Raw genomic sequence first — 6919 nt, forward strand, 5'->3', positions numbered from 1 at the left:
CAAAACACATTTTTAAACTCTTCTAACTGTTAAACATGCTCATTGCAAGTACTAAGTACATCTAACCTTTTTAACCTCAAGTGCGAGCATGGACACAACTGATCTCACTGTAGTTAACTCTGCTATGCAGAAAGCCACTGTTGTTACACAAATTCTCTGTATGTAATTATTGGGATGTCCACAATAGGGTAAAAAGAAATTGAGAATGCACACAAACAGATTCGGTAAAAGCAGTCCAATACAGCTTTTCTTTTTTCCTCTTAAGAAAGCTGCAACAGCTTTCTTAAGAGGAACTATTCTGGTTTTGTATACATATGTAACACACAGAATAGTCACAGAATACCCAGAGTTGGAAGAGACCTACAGGGATCATCAAATCCAACTCCTGGCTCTGCCCAGAACAATCCCAAGAGTTTCACCATGTGCCTGAGAACTGTCCAGATGCTTCTTGAACGGTTGCCAGATTTGGTGCTGTGACCACTTTCATGGGGAACCTGTTCCAGTGCCTAACCGTGCTCTGAATGTAAAAGCTTTTGTTAATATCCACCCTAAACATCACTTGACATGGCTTCGTGCCATTAGGATTATTGAAAAAGTCTTAATTATCCTGCTTCCAAAAGGAAAAATCTCTTTCAATATTAGTATTATAGACAATAATCAAACTGAAGTCTGCCAATTCATATTCTGCCTAATTTCAAAACAGAATCTGAACTTCCTGGAGAAGCCTCTGAAATGCATAACCAACTCCTACTGTTTTCTGAAAGTTTAAGTATTTTCAGGATTATTTTAGAGCACAGCATATATACCTTTCCCACTATCACATGCTGAACTGACAGCATATGTAGAACACCACTTTATCAAACCAATTTCATGGCAGTCCCCTGCTCACAATTTCAAGTTAGTGCCTGACTTCCCTATGGTGTAACAGCAGGACATATATCATGATTCTTCAACTTTTACACAGAACTGTCAGCTTCCAGGAAGTTGTTGAATCCCAAAGGCATACTCTATGCATCTTCTTCATAAATGAAGGCCCATCCCAGCGAGAAACCAGAAGCAAAATTTACTCAAACTTATCCCAGACTCAAATAAATTGCACCAACCTGTAATAGAAGTCTATGCCACCACCATCTCTCTGCCTTTAAAGGGAGCACTGATACTACAGATGGGTTTCACATCACAGGATTAACAACATTCCTCAAGTAGCTGAAGGCAGTGCATGAATTGCTCACTATAGAAGCTACTACTCATGATCTGCCAGATTTCCTAACTTACATGAATGCTCAGGTGCACAGAATAACTTAAATATAACTTAAATAACATCAAATAGAACAGAAAACTTTGGTGTAACTGAAGATGGAATATGCAGGAAGTCATCACTATTACTCTTACACTTGAAATTTGACCCAATTTGTTGTCCTGCTTAAGATTTCGGGACTTCTACGGCTGGAGATGGGGCACAGATTCTCTTCTGTTAGTAAGCAAAAAACTTTATAGACTTTTCTAACACTGCATCAAAGAAAAAAACCAAAACAAAACCAAGGCCAGACTGGAAACTAATGATTCTGTTACAGTACCTGCTATGATTTTACATTCACATCATTCTGATGGCTCCAACAAGATTCTAAAATACTCAATATCAGTGAATCATGTGACAGTAAGGCAGTGGTTATTTTAAGAGTACTTAAGGCACCATGCACACAATTAGAAATACACACTTTTATGGATGCAATCACAGAATGCAGTGGCATTCATATGCTGGCAAGAATATAATAAAAATGACTGGAGAACCCTTAGTGAAACTTCCACATATAAGTTAACACTGTTCATACATTGACTCACTACACCTCTGCTGCATGCTTACTTCACACATTTTGAATTCACTGAGGCTTAGATCATAACATACAGGTGCTTTTGTACATTCCTTACCAACTTTCCCCCTTGATAAGCTAAAAACAGCTGTTTCAGCAGCAAGAGACCCTGAATATGGTAGCCTCCCAATGCCTGCAGTATGGATTTGGGAGGAGAAAGACATTTTTCTGTGCAGATATGGCTTGGCAGACACCTGTGCTAGCAGTGCCCAAGGCAGTTCCATGGAAAGGATGTGCTCTTTGAGCCTATCCAAACTGTGTAAATGAAAATTTACCATGTAGTGCTTCGTCAAATTAAGACACATCCTATTAGAGAATATGGTTGAAGTGTTCCAAAGCATTTGAATGAACATTAGCTTATCTTCACTGGGTGTTCTATAGCATTTAGCAAATACTGACAGGTCATGCTGAAGGGGGAAAATGACATCTAATAATGAAATTTTAACAAATAAGCTTTTCTTAAGCAAACCCAGGGCAAGAAAGATAATACAACAGTAGATTTAAAGAAATCAAAAGCACAGTTTAAACTATTTCAACAGTTTGCTCAAACACCAGGTAACAAAGTATGACAGTATCCAGAAATGATAATTACACATACAGACTTCATTCCACCCGCTGTGCAAGCTGTCAGTTACACCATGACACATATACAAAGGAAAACAGTAAGAACTGAATGAGCAGCTGTACAGATTATAATTTTGGACTCTGGGTGCTTAATTCTTCTATCTGTAACTAGCAACACTAACTAAAATTAGAAATCAAGCTTTAAATTTAAACTGTGATCCACAAGAAAACAACTCCATGTAGTGCATCACTGTCAGAAATCTAGTAAGACAAGCAAGCAAGCAGCTACTCCAGAGCTAAAGTGAGGACAAGGATTATCACCAGACCAGGATCCCAGTCAGAAGCGGGAGTTAGGAAAAATTCAGTAAAGCAACAGCACTCCTTTCCTGCCTCAACACCAAATGCCAGAGACACTGGCATTTAAAAAACTTTACCTGAGGGAGGAGGTGCACTTAACCTATACAAACTTGAACACACACAAGACAAAAATCAAAACTAACATCCAAAATTTTGGCATATCACAGTACTATCAGAATTTACACGAGTATAACAAGCTCACTCAAGGAAAAAGTCAAACAACCCCCCTCCACAAACCTGTAATTCCCACAACTCTAGGGCTGTTATTAACTCTGGAAATGTCACCAACACAGACATTTTTTTTCTATTTGGTAATTAATTTCTCAGATCTAAGGGACTTAATTAAAAGTATCCCTGGTCATGCTAATCTTTGCTAGGGCAATGCTTCAACTAAGAAATTTTAATTTCTCAACATTTAAAAAATGCCTTATAATGTTGACATGGTGTCCTTCAAACGCATGGCTTTGCTCCTTTTTAAAATGTTCTTAAAAAACCCAAAAACTCATCCAACTATACTCATAATTTTCCACAAGGATCTACTTCTTAAAATTATCCACAAAGTTTTAGCACACCTTCCTCCACTCCCCCCAAATTTCTATTTTTTAAGAAAATCTAGAGGCTAGGGATGTAGAGTGTTTTTTTTCTACTTTCCTTTCAAAAAATGCAATGAAAACAAATTTTGTAGTTTACCTTGGTTTGGTTAGAGGCCATCAAATCTAGGCTACCTGTAAAGCTATGCATGGTTTCTTTCTGAAATGTCACTGAACATGTTCAAAAAGCTTCAGTCTGTCATATTTTTTCACTTTTTATCTTGCTTAACTAAAGCTACCTCTGCTCTGCTTTTCCAGCTGTCTCCTTTCAGTCTAGAATCTGAATTTCTAGTTAAAAAAAAAGCAACACCCTCCTCAGAAACAGAAATACAGGATACACAAAGCAACACCTTTTAAAAAGTCCTTTATAAAATATAAATCTACTCCACCTACTTGCTTATTCATAATTATCCATGGACTTGATAGCCAAACCTACATTACTGTATTATTAACAGTGGTCTGTTGACTGGTTCTCAAAATTACAGCATTGAGGATCTGTTTTGCTCAAAAATAGCATTTTGAAATAATACAGGGAATGTTTGCTGTTATATAAGAAGATTCATGAAATTTTGAAGGGTTTTTTTTTTTCAGCTCTATATGTCTCATGATACTTTTTAGTTTCTTAGATGTAGCGACAGACTTGGCAACAGCCACAATGTTTTTATCTCAGAAACCTGGCAGCTAAACTAACTGTCAGAACATAGGATCAGTTGGAAACCTCCAGTACCACTGTCTGCATGTCAAAGAGTTTTTTTATTAGTCCTTTACCTCCAAACAAAACCACTGACTGAAGCCATGGCTTGAAGTAAGGCAGACTCCACTAGTAAGAGAATAAACACCACTTAAGGCCCTTAGCTGCCACTTTCTTTAAAAGACTATATCCCTGAATCAATTGCGTATTTTACAACTCCCATAGACTCAGCAAAGGTTGTTTTTCCTTCAGAAGACTCTTAGAGAGTACCACTTCTGAACTGAAGTTTCCAGTTGTAATAAGGAAGATTTCAGCTATTTACTTGTTTTTAGGAACAGGATGGGAGAAAGATAAGATGAAAGGGAAGCAAAATAAGATTCCTTTTTGTGCATCAAAACAGTAATTAGTCATTTAAATATCTTGTGACTTGATGCCTGAATATTAAATCTCTTTGATTGCATTTTTCCCTAGGGAAAGTTATTTAGTCAAGAGGAGAGCTCTTAGCTCCAAATATCTGTTCATTTAAAATTACATTTATGCAAAACTCAAACCAATGTCAGAATTCTATTTATAAAAAGTTAAAAATGCTAATCCACACTAGTTGAAGATATCCTCTCCTCCAGAATCTTATGGACACTTTGCCATCTGTTTGTAACAAAAACATCTATCATTTTTGTAAGCATTAGGGAAAAAATCCTCCAACTCAAGTCTTCAGCTACATAACACAAACTACCAACTTTCCAAAATCCTGCACGGCCTGAAGTTTGGGAAACAGAACAGAGTAGGGTATGAAACCTATGAGATTTGCCACAATTTATGTCACAGAATTAGCCTCTCTGTTGATAACACTAATATAAACTGAAGAGAAAGCTTTTTAGGGCAACAAGAGGGAGGGAAGGTAATTTAGCAAGTTGCCAGAAACAGTAAGGAACAAAAGTTTATTGGCAAATATTTTATATAAGAAGGTCCAAAAAAGATTCAGAAAGACACCTGTGCTTACTGATGGCAAACAAATTTCTTTTGGGGATATGTGTTTGTGTGCATACAAACATATTCAAAACAAATGCAGGAACAAACTTCTGCTGCAGGAAGCATCTACTTACTCCTAGAGCTAACCCTCAAAGCTAAGTTTTGGAAACAAAAGCATCACATTAACCACAAAAACAAGTCTTATAATTAATGTTTAAAATATTTTCTTTGCTCATGACTACTTTTACTTAGCTTAGACATATACATCTGGGTTTAGGGAGACTACAAAGAGCCTGTGTAATTTTCTAGCCTGAAAACTTATAACTGCCAGGCAAATAGTACAAGAGAAAGACAGTAACCTGACATTTCTACATAAATGCATGCATGCATTCTCACTCTCTTGAGCTGAAAAACTCAGCAAGCATCATAGCAAACAATAAAATTTAAAATGCTGGTACAAGAGGAAATTAAGGTGCCTTCTCTCATATTCAGAATCTACAAGTATCAATTCAGAATATATCCACTGTGCCCAAAAGAAACACAAACATCCTAAGCATTGTTACCTACCACTTAAATATTCCTCAATCGATGCCATGCTTAAGATTAAAGCATCTTCACAAAAATAAGCACCATCAAAACAACCCAATGAAATACAACCTACCAATTAGAAAAATAAAAACAACCACAAAACCACTACACTTCACAATATACATTTCAGCAGATCTGTAAAGCAACTTAGAACTTGCAGAAGACTTGGAAATATCGAATTATGTTAGAATGATAGGGAGTTATGTTAAAAAAAGCCTCAGAGAGTGGACAACAACATGTAAAGTGCATTACTCTCTAGAAATCTTTCTGGCCGAAGACATTTCATAAAAATTCACTGAATCCATTAACTAAGACCAATAGCGCCACAAAGAGAAAACTCCATTAAAGATGATACCTCTCTTAAAACAAATGTTAATTCCTAGTTTGCTACATCTAGAACTACGAACAGAAACTTTACAGCATGTCACCTTCAAAGGACAATGGAAATCTGACAACTAGGAAAATTCAGAATTTTACGACTGTCACAGAATCACTGAATATTCTGAGTTGGAAGGGACCCACAAGGATCATCGAGTCCAGCTCTTAAGTGAATGATCCATACGGGGATGGAACACACAACCTTGACATTATTAGCATGCTGCTCTAACCAACTGAGCTAGTGTCACCTTTGTTCTTAGCACCAAATTTCAAAACCTGCTTACATAACCGTGTTTCTATAGTACTTCCCTATTTGCAGTACTTAATGCACAGATGGGGAAAACTGATTATAGTACGGAAATAATTAAAGATTTACAACGCTGCAAAGAACGCACTTCAGAGCAGAGTCTTCAACAGTAACAGTTACCAAGTGTTTTACCTTCAGCAATAACAGCTACTGATTATTATACCTATCTTGGAAAGTGCTGAGTGAATGATTAAGTGACCCTGAAGTTCAAATGGTTTAAAGTTTCATCCTCCACTGAGACAGCAAAACCGAGCAGGAAATGATAGACTTTTAGCCTCCAACATGGATTTCCTCACTCTGAGTAGTGCTTCACTACTGACTTTCGTGGGGACTGTCAAAACTTTAGTTATACCGTGCCTGTTTGAAGGCATTTGCAGGGCTCTTAGATAAACCAAAACACAAACCCCTCCACTTCCTATCTCCGGCAGGGGAAGAGGAAAAGGCACGGGCCCCGCCGGGCCCCGCTCCCCTGAGGGCGGCCGGGCCCGCGCGCGCTCCCGCCGCCGCGCGCCCCCCATGGCGCCGTCCGGCTCGGCAGCGCCCCCCGGCGGGGCAGCGCGCGCACGGCGCCGCCGCCGGGCCCCGTCTGCTCCTCGCGGCTGCC

At 38.3% G+C, this 6919-nt stretch overlaps 1 protein-coding gene across 17 annotated transcripts in view; it reads right to left on the reverse strand.

Moving 5' to 3' along the window:
• Window positions 1-6919, reverse strand: part of EPC1 (enhancer of polycomb 1) — a 72399-nt gene that overhangs the window by 50718 nt on the left and 14762 nt on the right. The window contains exon 1 of one of the 17 annotated variants that reach the window (XR_015279291.1): window positions 6720-6822. The exons of 12 other annotated variants lie outside the window; for them this stretch is intronic. The gene's annotated coding sequence lies outside the window, so the exon portion shown is untranslated. Of the gene's footprint in view, window positions 1-6719; window positions 6823-6919 lie in introns of those variants that run through there. 4 more of the 17 variants (XR_015279285.1, XM_086863202.1, XM_086863168.1 and 1 more) reach the window with 4 other exon arrangements.

The sequence above is a fragment of the Cyanistes caeruleus genome, chromosome 1, assembly GCF_971803275.1.
Source record: "Cyanistes caeruleus chromosome 1, bCyaCae1.hap1.1, whole genome shotgun sequence".
NCBI lineage: Eukaryota > Metazoa > Chordata > Aves > Passeriformes > Paridae > Cyanistes > Cyanistes caeruleus.